This window comes from Penaeus monodon, chromosome 13 (assembly GCF_015228065.2).
Source record: "Penaeus monodon isolate SGIC_2016 chromosome 13, NSTDA_Pmon_1, whole genome shotgun sequence".
NCBI lineage: Eukaryota > Metazoa > Arthropoda > Malacostraca > Decapoda > Penaeidae > Penaeus > Penaeus monodon.
Genome location: NC_051398.1, coordinates 9,905,158 through 9,919,853, shown reverse-complemented (window position 1 = coordinate 9,919,853; position 14,696 = coordinate 9,905,158). Strand labels below are relative to the sequence as shown.

Below are 14,696 nucleotides of genomic sequence, written 5' to 3'. Positions count from 1 at the left end.
CATATATATAAATATATATATACACACATATACATTTATATTTATATATATATATATATATATATATATAATATATGTGTGTGTGTGTGTGTGTGTGTGTGTGTGTGTGTGTGTGTGTATACACAAACATACATGTGTATATATATACATACGTATACACATATATATGTATATGTATATATATATATATGTATGTATATGTATATATATATATATATATATATATATATATATATATATGTATATGTATATATATATATATATATATATATATGTATATGTATATATATATATACATATATATATATATATATATATATATGCGCGTGTGTATATATATAGATACAGATATATATACATGTATGTGCGTATGTATGCATATATCATACATGTATATGTATGTATACATATATCATACATGTATATATTTATATATATAAATATATGTTTATATATATTTACATATATATATTTGTTTGTGTGTGTGTGTGTGTGTGTACATATATATATATATATATATATATATATATATATATATGTGTGTGTGTGTGTGTGTGTGTGTATGTGTGTGTGCATATCCTATAGTTACGCACATATATATATAATATATACATTCATATAAATATATATATATATGCATAAATACCCAGCCACCAACACCACTCTGGACCTTATTTGGGCCAGCTCCGGCAAACTCCTAATCCTGTACAGGTCCAACTCCAGAAACAAACTCTGGCCCAACTCTGGCTGACTCGGTCCGAAGTTAGCCTCCGCTGGCCCGGGGTCGTCTTGCTCATCGGTTGTACTCCGGTCCACTCCCGGCAAACAATGTCAGACTCTGGTTAGATTCTGGCATACAATTTTCGTCCGAACTTTACCCAACATTGGCCCGGAGCAGTTTCCACTCCGGCATAATCCACCATGCTTCCCTACATCCTTTTAAGTAGCATTTCTCACCAAACTAATTATTCCTTTGTAAAGTATAAAAAAAAATAAAAATCGTAAGAAATCAACAGTGTTTATTGTAAAACTACATTATCATCTTTAAATCAAAGTACAAAATATTTCTGAGGAGCTCAAAAATAAAAATAAGCAAATTTAGCCCCTCGTGGCCATAGTTGGAGTGTAATAACTGATAACACATCAATTTGGTATACAGGGAGAAGTTACCTGAATATACATGATTGTATAAAGTGAGATAGTTGTAAGACTAATTGCTGTTAAAGTCCTAGGTAATTACACACTAATCATTCAGTTCTCAGATTTTGCTATATCAAACCTTACCATACGTGTTTACGTAATTCGCTAATATGAAAAAGCGCTGAGTGTCTTCAAAATTCTTCTTAATAACATTACATACCCGAGAAGTATTGTATATAGCTACTACGAGTGAATAAAAGAAAAATGCATTCTCTCAGTTCTATATCGGAGAATCCAAGGCTACAGAACGACTGCAAATGAGATATTGATCAGCAGTTTTTAATTTTTATTCAGTTTATATAATAATATTGAAGTGATTAAAGAAAATCAAATAAAGCTACAGTGAGATATTATGTAATTTGTCATTGTTTCATTCAAACGTGACTCACTCATTGTATTATAAAAGTTATTAACTCACAAGTATAAAGTTTGTGCACACGAGAATAAATTCATCCAGTTCTCAGGGTTTTACTTGGAAAATGTGCTAAGGGAAAGATGTCTATAAACAATGTAATTATGTAGTTGAGAATAAACATATTTACATATTCATCCTCGTACCTTCACATGACATATCTGGAATATAAAAACGACTAGCAATTGAGAGACTGGGAGCCCGAGTGCACACATCACAATACTTTATATTATACAACCTCTAGTCAAACAAGATATTACGACAATGAAGTGCTTTATCCTCCTGGCAATTGCAGTCATTGCAGTTACAACTGCACAGCCAACTTCTTACAGGCAAGATGGTTCCTACAAGAGTGTAGCACTGAATTTTGGTCATGATTTCGTCCTGCCGAGAATTCCAGGCGTTCAACTTCAAATGTCTTCCGTTCCTGTGCCCATCCCTACGTTGCGACAGGAATTCTTCAGGGTTCCACTTCCTGCCCTTGCATATCCTAAAAATATTGTACGTGGATATTAAGGAACAAAAAATACACACTATGTAATGTTACACTACATATAGCATAAACCGTCACAATATCGTCAGAATAAAGCTTTGAACTCGAATTATGAATTTGTCTTTTTCCTCTTCTGGCTGTGTATTTAAATGTATATGTACATACATATGTAGACTTACATATATGTATATAAGATACATAAATATACATATGAATATAAATAAGTACAAATATAAATATAAATACATTTATATATATAAAATATATACATATATCCATATACATATACATACATGAATATATGCATATAAATATACACATATATGACAGACAGATCAACAATCAAATTTGGCCTCTCGTGGAGTAGAGTTGGAGTGCAGTAACTGATAATACATCAATTTGGTATACAGGGGGAAGTTATCTAAATATACATGATTGTATAAAGTGAGATAGTTGCAAGACTAATTGTGGTTAAAGTCCTATTTTGGTTAAAAAAATAAAAAATAAATACCTTGTCAGGTTATGTATTGATTGTACAACTCACTGAATTACACCAGGTGTCTCCTCCCAATCCCAGTGAGAGCCAGCAGAGCAGAAGAGGGAGGTGGTGGTGGTGGAGGTTGAATATTGCACAAACAAATAAAAAACGAGCTAGGTAGGCCTACAGGGTTAAGGCTCTAGGCTGTAAGCAGATTCCAACACACCACTCATCTTCCCAGGCTGGCCCAAAGTTTACCGAAAAACGCCTCCTACTAACATCACAAATAGCCTACACACTGTTGACTGTGCGAATGCATCATGCATTGCACGACTGCAGTTTTAATCATTGCACCGTGACCGTAGTAGTCATCACCAGTTCGGTAGAAAAAAAATTTTTGCTGCTACTGGCGAAAATGAGAGTCAGTGTCTTATTTCATAGGCCCTTCATGAAAATTTGCTGTTTTCCGTACAAAGAACTGTGCTATTACCTCAAATAATCTTGAATTAATTTCTAAAAGGAAATGTAAACAAAACCCGATTGGCAGCAATCTATCAACGACTAGCAATTGAGAGACTGGGAACCCGAGTGTACACAGAGTACGATACCAGCAATACCATATGTTATACGACCTCTAGTCAAGCAGGATATCATTTACCACAATGAAGTGCATTATCCTCCTGGCAGCTGCAGTCATTGCAGTTACAACTGCACAACCAACTTCCTACAGGCAAGATGGTTCCTACAAGAGTGTAGCATTGAATTTTGGTCATGATTTCGTCCTACCGAGAATTCCAGGCGTTCAACTCCAAGTGTCTTCTATTCCTGTGCCCATCCCTATGCTGCGCCAGGAGTTCTTCAAGGTTCCACTTCCTGCCCTTGCTTATCCGAAAAATATTGTACATGGATATTAAGGAACAAAAATACACGCAATGTAATGTTACTCAACATACAGTTTAAAACGCCGTCACAACATTGTCAAAATAAAGCGTTGAAATCGAATTATCTTTTGTTTTTCCTGTTCTATTAGTAAACAAGGAAACAACAAAGGAAAATGGTGAGTAAAGGAGGGGAGTGGCAAGGTAAGTGGTGAAAGTGAAAGAAGTGGTAGATTAATAGTAGGGGGCGATACCCTTAGCGTTTTGTTTCTATTATCATCGTTTGGAGAGGAAGGGGAAACGAGGCAGATGTTATGATAACAAGTCAACTTTATTATTTTATTTTTTATTTTTATGTAAAGTGAACATGAATTATTATTTCATATGTCTCATACATGGTTACGGTATAAGTGTAATTATATATATGCATATACATACATAAATGTAATTATATATATGCATATACATAGATAAATGTAATCATTTTATATACATGCAATTATCATACTTTCCCAATTATACATATTCACTTATATATGCATTCAATTATACTATCACTTAATATATGCATTCAATTATACATATTCACTTATATATGCTTTTAAATTATACATATTCAATTTTTATTACATTCAATTATATATACATTCAATTATAATACTTCAATTATATATACTTTCAATTATATATACATTCAATTATATATACATTCAATTATATATACATTCAATTATATATCATTCAATTATATATACATTCATTATATATACATTCAATTATATATACATTCAATTATATATACATTCAATTATATATATATATATATATATACATATATGCATAGCTATTTATATTTATATATATACATATACATTTGGCATCCTTAATATAAATATCTCATTGTCAACATTTTGGAATAAGATAATTTTTAATGTGATCCTATGCGGCCTTTTCATGTAACAGTGTTGAGTCAGGAAATTTCCCCACTAAGAATGAATAAAAGAGAAAAAAATACTTTATACATTTAATCATATATCGAAAAGCTTTAACTGTGATTATAGAAAGACAAATTAAATAGGGTATTGATCAGCAATTTTCTATCCGTCTTCGTTTAATGAATTAATTACATTAATTGTATTACAGAGAATGAGAAAAGAAAATAAAATTGCCTTATCAATATAACAAAAACTGTATAATAGGATTAATTTATTTCATATCTCGATCTTGGTTACTATTGATGTCATTTATTCACGTGCATATGAAGATGATTACATCATTCAGTTTTCTCTAAATTTTGCTATATCAATCTTACCATACGCTTTTTACGTATCCGCTAATATGAAACAGCTATGAGTCAAGATGTCTTCAAAATTCTACTTATTAATTTTACATACTCGAGAGTGTTGTATTAGGTATTACGAGTGAAAAAAAAGAAAAAATGCATTCTCTCATCTCTATATGGGAAAGTCCAAGACTACAGAACGACTGCAAATGAGATATTGATCAGCATTTTTTTTTTTCGTTAATATAATAATATTGAAGTGATTAAAAAAAATCAAGTAAAGCTACAGTGAGACATATGATTTGTCACGGTTTCACTCAAACGTGACTCCCTCACTGTATAATAAGTCCTTTATTCACATATGCGTATGAAGAGAAATTACTCACCTAATCATTCATTTTTTCCAGATTTTGCTATATCAAATCTTACCGTACTTTACGTAATTCGCTGTTGTAAACAGCGAGAGTCAGGATGTCTTCACATTCTACTTAAAACTCTACATACCCGAGGAGCATTGTATGTGGTTACTACGAGTGAAAAAAAAATATATATTCATTCTCTCATTCTATATCGGAGAGTCCAGAACGACTACAATTACATATTAGTCGCAGTTTTTATTTTCTATTCAGTTAATATAATTATATTAGAGTGAATAAGAAAAAATAAGTAAGCTATAGTGAGATATATATGTCATTTTTTTCATTCACACATGACTCACTCATTGTATTATAAAGTCATTAACTCAATGTGAAAAGTTTGTGTACACGAGAATAAAATTTCATTCAGTTCTTTAGATTTTATTTGGGAAAATGTGCATCAAATCTTACCATATTTGTATACGTATTTCGCTAAGGGAAAATGTCTATTATTAATGTAATTATGTAATGAGAATAAACTTGTACATATTTATCCTCGTCCCTTCACTTGACATATCTGGAATATAAAACGACTAGCAATTGAGGGGACGGGGAGCCCGAGTGCGCACATCACAATACTTTATATTATACAACCTCTAGTCAAACAAAATATTACGACAATGAAGTGCTCTATCCTCCTGGCAATTGCAGTCATTGCGTTACAACTGCACAGCCAACTTCTTACAGCCAGATGGTTCCTACAAGAGTGTTAGCATTGAATTTTGGTCATGATTTCGTCCTCCCGAAATTCCAGGGCGTTCAACTCAAGTGTCTTCCATTCCTGTGCCCATCCCTACGTTTCCGACAGGAGTTCTTCAGGTTCCACTTCCTGCCTTGCATATCCGAAAAATATTGTACTTGGATATTAAGGAACAAAAATAAAACCTGTAATTTTTGCTCTACATATAGCATAAACCGGCCCACAATATCGTCAGAATAAAGCTTTGAACTCGAATTATGAATTTGTTTTTCCTCTTCTAGTTCGTGTATTTATATAGACATACATATATGTATATAAAAATACATAAATGTACATATGAATATAAATATACATATAAATAAGTACAAATTTATAAATATAAATACATTTTATATACATATATAAAAATATATACATATATGCATATACATATACATATATGCATATACATATACATAAAATATATACATATATGCATATACATAACATATACATACTGCATATAAATACAACACATCCCTATTTATGAATATGAGCATACATATATGTACATACAAATATGCACATATATACACATAAAATATACATTTTAATATATATACATATTAAATTACATTTTTTAAAATATATACATATAAATATACATTTTAATATATATACATATAAATATCCTTTTTAAAATATCATATAAAAATACTATATACATATATACATATAAATGCATACAAATACTAAATATATATATAGATAAAGATATATATTATATATATATAAAATATATATATATATATTATAATGCACGTGTATATATATATAGATATAGTTTAGATTTTTATACATGTATGTGCGTATGTATGCATATATCATACATTTATGTGTGTATGTTTTCACATATCATATATGTATGTGTGCATGTATACATATATCATACATGTATTGTTTATATATGTTTAATATATTTACATACATACATACATATATATATATATATATATATATATATATATATATATATATATATAAAATATATATATATATATTGTATGTATTTGCTTGTGTGAGTGTGTGCATATATATAATATATATTCATATATCTATTATAGCTATATTATATGTGCATATATATACTATATTAGTCATATACATACATATATATATATATATATATATTATATATATATAATATATTTTATATATATATATATGCATAAATACCCAGCCACCCTACCACTCTGGACCTTATTTGGGCCCGCTCCGGCAAACTCCTAATCCTGTACATTTCCAACTCCAGAAACAAACTCTGGACCAACTCTGGCTGACTCCGGTCCGAAGTTAGCCGCCGCTGGCCCGGAGTCGTCTTGCCATCGGTTGTACTCCAGTTTCCCTCCCGTAAACAATGTCAGACTTTGGTTAGACTCTGGCATACAATTTTCGTCCGAACTTTTTTCCCAGCATTGGCCCGGAGCAGTTCCACTCCGGCATAATCCACCATGCTTCCCTACATCCTTTAAGTAGCATTTCCCCACCAAACTAATTATTCCTTTGTAAGTTAAAAACAAATTTCGTAAGAAAACAACAGTGTTTTTTTGTAACACTACATTAAAATCTTTAAATCAAGTACAAAATAGGACCTAAAAAATAAAAATATCCAATTGTTCTGTAAGCAAATTTTCAAGCAAATTTAGCCCCTCGTGGCCATTTGTTGGAGTGCAGTAACTGATAACACATCAATTTGGATATACAGGAAGAAGTTACCTAAATATACATGATTGTATAAAGTGAGATAATTGTAAGACTAATTGCTGTTAAAGCCCTATTTAATTACCACTAATCATTCATTTCTCCAGATTTTGCTATATCAAACCTTTCCATACGTGTTTACGTAATTCGCTAATATGAAACAGCGGTGAGTCAGGATGTTTTTCAAAAATTCTACTTAATAATTTACATACCCGAGTATTGTATATAGCTACTACGAGTAAATAAAAAAAAAAAATGCATTCTCTCAGTTCTATATCTGAGAATCCAAGACTACAGACGACTGCAAATGAGATATTGATCAGCAGTTTTTTATTTTTATTCAGTTTATATAATAAAATTGAAGCGTTAAAGAAAATCAAATAAAGCTACAGTGAGATATATAATTTGTCATTATTTCATTCAAACGTGACTCACTCATTGTATTAAAAGTTATTAACTTTATCAATGTAATTATGTAGTTGAGAATAAACTTGTACATATTTACCTCGTCCCTTCACATGACATATCTGGAATATAAAAACGACTAGCAAATTTAGAGACTTTGGGGGCCCGAGTACACACATCACAATACTTTATATTATACAACCTCTAGTCAAAAAAGATACTACGACAATGAAATGCTTTATCCTTCTGGCAATTGCCAGTCAATGCAGTTACAAACTGCACAACCACGTCCCTTTCAGGCAGATGGTTCCTACAAGAGTGTAGCATTGAATTTTGGTCACGATTTCGTCCTACCGAGAATTTCCAGGCGTTCAACTCCAAGTGTCTTCCATTCCTGTGCCCATCTCTACGTTGCGACACGAGTTCTTCAGGGTTCCACTTCCTGGCCTTGCATATCCGAAAAATATTGTACTGGATATTAAGGAACAAAAAATACACACTATGTAATGTACTCTACATATAGCATATACCGTAACAATATCGTCAGAATAAAGCTTTGACCTCGAAATTTTGAATTATGTTTTTCCTCTTCTGGTTTGTATTTAAATGTATATATACATATATGTATATAAAAATACATAATATACATATGAATATAAATATACATATAAATAATTTAAACATAAATATTCTATATATATACATATTATAAATCATATATATATAGAATATATATGTATATGCACACGTATATGTGTGTATTTATATATATATACACATATATATGAATATATATATATACATATATATATATATGTGTGTGTGTGTGTGTGTGTATACAAACATACATGTATATATATATACATACGTATACACACATATATGTATATGTATATATAGATATATAAGATATATATTACATATGTGCGCGTGTGTATTATATAGTTATAGATTATATATATATGTATGTGTTATGTATGCATATATCATACATGTATATGTGTATGTATACATATACATATATGTATATATTTTATATATATAAATTTTTGTTTATATATATCTACATATATATATATATATATATATATATATATATATATTATATTTCATATATGTGTGTGCATATCAAGATGGTTCCTACAAGAGTGTAGCATTGATTTTGGGCCGATTTCGTCCTACCGAGAATTCCCAGGCGTTCAACTCAAGTGTCCCTTTCCATTCCTGTGGCCCATCCCTACGTTGCTAAATCAATTTCCACCCAGTGCCTACGGGGGAGTGAGCGTAAAACTTCGCTGTCATTACTCAAGTATGAGTAGACAGGTAATGTCTATGGAGCTAGTAAAAATCCTAGTTGCACACTCCGGTTGTGGGGCGTGTGGCATGGTTGGTTTAGCACTGGCCTCCGTTTCATACCCGAGTGACCTAGGTTCGAGTCCTGGTCAGGGAGGGTTGTTACTTATCGATATCAATGCGGCATTGCATTATTCCATCTTTCATAAAAGATATACCTCAGGACATCTGACTTAGGATTTGAATTGCTAAATCAATTTCCACCGGTGCCTACGGGGAGTGAGCGTAAACTTCGCTGTCATTACTCAAGTATGAGTAGACAGGTAATGTCTATGGAGCTAGTAAGATCCTAGTTGCACACTCCTTTTGTGGGTCGTGTGGCATGGTTGGTTTAGCACTGGCCTCCGGTTTCATACCCGGAGTGACCTAGGTTCGAGTCCTGGTCAGGGAGGGTTGTTACTTATCGATATCAATGCGGCATTGCATTATTCCATCTTTCATAAAATATATACCTCAGGACATCTGACTTAGGATTTGAATTGCTAAATCAATTTCCACCGAGTGCCTACGGGGAGTGAGCGTAAACTTCGCTGTCATTACTCAAGTATGAGTAGACAGGAAATGTCTATGGAGCAAATATATATATAAATATATATATATCAATATATATATATATATATATATATAATTCATTATGTGTGTGCATATCATATATATACGCACATATATATAATATATATATTCATATGAATATATATATGTATATGTATAAATACCCAGCCACCAACACCACTCTGGACTTTATTTGGGCCAACTTCGGCAAACTCCTAATCCTGTACAGGTCCAACTGCAGAAACAAACTCTGGCCCAACTCTGGTTGACTCCGGTCCGAAGTTAGCCTCTGCTGGCCCGGGGTCGTCTTGCTCATCGGTTGTACTCCAGTCCACTCCCGGCAACAATGTCAGACTTTGGTTAGACTCTGGTATACAATTTTCGTCCGAACTTTACCCAACATTGGCCCGGAGCAGTTTCCACTCCGCATAATCCACCATGCTTCCCTACATCCTTTTAAGTAGCATTTTCTCACCAAACTAATTATTCCTTTGTAAAGTATAAAAAAACAAATTTCGTAAGAAATCAACAGTGTTTATTGTAAAACTACATTAACATCTTAAATCAAAGTACAAAATATTTCTGAGGAGCTAAAAAATAAAAATATCCAATTGTTCTGTAAGCAAATTTTCAAGCAAATTTAGCCCCTCGTGGCCATAGTTGGAGTGCAGTAACTGATAACACATCAATTTGGTATACAGGGAGAAGTTACCTAATATACATGATTGTATAAAGTGAGATAGTTGTAAGACTAATTGCTGTTAAAGTCCTAGTTAATTACACACTAATCATTCAGTTCTCCAGATTTTGCTATATCAAACCTTACCATACGTGTTTACGTAATTCGCTAATATGAAACAGCGGTGAGTCAGGATGTCTTCAAAATTCTGCTTAATAACATTACATACCTGAGAAGTATTGTATATAGCTACTACGAGTGAATAAAAGAAAAAAATGCATTCTCTCAGTTCTATATCGGAGAATGTAATTATGTAGTTGAGAATAAACTTGTACATATTTATCCTAGTCCCTTCCCATGACTAGCAATTGAGAGACTGGGAGCCCGAGTACGCACATCACAATACTTTATATTATACAACCTCTAGTCAAACAAGGCCGGCCATAAGTGAAAGGCCCGGGCGAAGCCAGAACTTCGCAAATCTCAAGCAAGCAAGCAAGTCAAACAAGATATTACGACAATGAAGTGCTTTATCCTTCTGGCAATTGCAGTCATTGCAGTTACAACTGCACAACCAACGTCTTACAGGCAAGATGGTTCCTACAAGAGTGTAGCATTGAATTTTGGTCACGATTTCGTCCTACCGAGAATTCCAGGCGTTCAACTCAAAGTGTCTTCCATTCCTGTGCCCATCCCTACGTTGCGACAGGAGTTCTTCAGGGTTCCACTTCCTGGCCTTGCATATCCGAAAAATATTGTACATGGATATTAAGGAACAAAAATACACGCAATGTAATGTTACGCAACATACAGCTTAAAACGCCGTCACAACATTGTCAAAATAAAGCGTTGAAATCGAATTATCTTTAGTTTTCCCTGTTCTATTAGTAGAACAGGAATATCCGTACAATATTTTTCGGCATATCCGAAAACTATTGTACGTGGATATTAAGGAACAAAAAAATACACACAATAAACGTCACAATATCGTCAGAATAAAGCTTTTTAACTCGATTATGATTTTTTTTTTTGTTATTCCTCTTCTGGTTGTGTATTTAAATGTATACATACATACATATAGACATATATACATATATATAGCCGTACATACATGTATATAAGTGATCATATAAATTACATATGAAAAAATACAAATATAAATACAAATTTATATACATATGTATATACATATACATATACAAATAAATGCAAAATAAATATAGATATCAATATATATAAAATATACATATATGTAAAATATACATATACATGTTTTAAATATATGCAAAATGCATACTTATTTGTATATACATATATACATATGCATATTTTGCGTATAAATATGCACATTTATACAATAAATATACATATATATACATATAAATATATATTTAGATATACATACATACAAATAAATATATATATTTAGATATACTTTATATATACATATAAATCCATACAATATACATATATACATATAAATGCATACAATATACCTATAAAGAAAAAGTATATATACATACATACATATAAATGTACATATAGAAAAAGATAAATATATATAAATATAAATACATACAAAATAAATACATACAATAAACCATAATACCAGATATATATATATATTATATAAAATTATATATATATATAATTATATATATATATATATATATACATTTATATATGAAAGTATATATATATTTTATACACACATACATGTATACACACACACACACACACACACACCACACACATATATATATATATTATATATAATATATAAAATATATATATATATAATTATATATATATATAATATAATAGAAACGCGGTGAGTCAGGATGTCTTCAAAATTCGTGTGTGTGTGTGGGGTGTGTGTGTGTGTGTATATGTATATACATATGTATATGCATACATTTTTATATGTATATTTATATACAATGTATATTATATACATATAATATATATTATTGCTCGTGTGTAAAATATACAGATATAGATATAGATATAGATATAGATTCCATCCTCAGACCTGAGGATAGATCCAGGTGGATTTCAACTGTAGTCTCATTTTCAAAAAATCTAGTTTTTTGTATTTTTGAGTTTTTCTTCCAGATATAGATATATATACTGTATGTGTGTATGTATGTTATATATGTATATATATACACATGTATGTGTGTGTATGTATATATATATATATATATATATATATATATATATTTTATGTGTGTGTTGTTTGTGTGTATTATATATATATATATATATTATATATTTATTTTATATAATATATATTATATATATATTCCCTTTAATCGAATTACATTAACTGAATAAAACTTTAAAACTGCTGACCAATATCTAATTTGCAGTCGTTCTTGGTCCTGGTTCTCCGATTTACAACTGAGAGAATTTTTTTTTTCATTCATTGTAGTAAAACCCTATACAATACTTCTCGGGCATGTAAGGTTATTACGTGGAATTCCTGGAGACATCCTGACTTCATCGCTGTTCATAACCGCGAATTACACAAATAAGTATGGTAAGATTTCATACAAAAAAGAAAGCACCCAAGAATGTACCACTGAAATTTGGTCATGATATCGCCCTACCAAGGATCCCCGGCGTTCAACCTCAAGTGTCTTCCATTCCTTGTTCCCCCCTACGTTTGGGCCAGGTCTTCAGAGTTCCACTTTTTGCCCTCGAAAATGGGGAAAATATTGGGCGTGGTTCTTAAGGAACAGAAATACATATATGTGTATACATATAAAAAAGCTCATAGCAGTTCTCGTGTTTAAAATGGAAAAATTTAAGTTATTGGGAAAATGTTAAAATATTGAGAAGAATAGATCTCTCTAACTATTAATAGTATTTATGGAAATGTTCGCCGTTTTATCCGCTATTAATGGGAAAACGTTGGCGACATTTATTATAAAATTGCCTATCTCATTAATGGTAGGATTTGTAGGGGACTACATTTAATATTTCTTGATTGTACAATAATAGACCTTTCATGTAAAGAAATTTATTATCTACCCTTAATAAAGATCGTAATGTGTCATGAAACCCTCACTGAAATCATTTATTCGTCTGCATACTGCATAATCTTACTGTATTTTCTATCATTACTAAAAGTGAATTATATGGTTTCTAATACGTTTTCTATTTTATAACATTGAGTATATTCAGTTACTTTTGATCTCCCTTGAAACAACTTGTTAACTGCTTAAAGATGCCATCACACCTTCCTGCATTATATATGATGTTCTGAAACCATCACGCCTTTTTCATTATATATATGATTTCTGATAACCTGGGCTGTTTCTGGACAGACCGCGTTGAAAATTGCCGCGAAATCAATAAACCTGTGTCGGGCAATTAGACTATTTGTTAAAGGTTTTTTCTTTTATTTTAAACATTAGTTATGCATGTTTTTTCATTTAAAGTATCTGATAGTTTTATATAATCGAAAATCATCTTGTAAATTGACAAAGGCAATAATCAATGGTGGGGAAGCGTTTTGCGTGTGTCAGGATGAAGACCACTCCATAGATTACTCATATACTGTTCATTTTATGACAAATGTTATAATTATACCCCAGATTGTATTTTACCCATCATTTCCGAAAAAAAAAGAATTTGTCGCCTAAGTATATCTCCTGACACAGTGCCTACTGAGTGTCACGCCTGAAACAAACAAACAAGAGCGGCGTCTTGCTTTCCCCGCTTTTCGAATTAATATTCCTTAAATTCCCTGGCAATTATAATTAGAACATGCATGGTACTAAAAGGATAAGACTCTGGAGCTGACGACAAAATGTATTGAACTCATTTCTTCGGCGTATTAGTGAATTCAGACTTAGAACTAGTCAAAAAATCAAATTTTAAATTAAGGTAGGGCCTGCCCCAAACCCCTTATTTTCGTAAGGTATTAAGAACTTTTTAGAATTAAAATCTAAAATTCACATGATTCCGTGATTACCATCTCACTGAAGAACATTATTTACTTACGGGGATTCTGTTTAAATTAAAGGGTTTAAGGGCTAGGTGGATTGCTTGAGGAAAGAGAAAATAAAAAGGTAAAAAAAACAAAGAAAAACAAAATGGA

The 14,696-nt window shown here is 31.2% G+C and overlaps 1 protein-coding gene across 1 annotated transcript in view; it reads left to right on the top strand.

Annotated features, from left to right (window-relative positions):
• The first annotated feature begins 14,404 nt into the window (after nucleotides 1-14,404).
• Nucleotides 14,405-14,696, top strand: part of LOC119580115 (histone-lysine N-methyltransferase SETDB1-like) — a 106,813-nt gene continuing 106,521 nt past the window's right edge. Inside the window, exon 1 of the mRNA XM_037928049.1 lies at nucleotides 14,405-14,482. The gene's annotated coding sequence lies outside the window, so the exon portion shown is untranslated. The remainder of the gene's footprint in view (nucleotides 14,483-14,696) is intronic.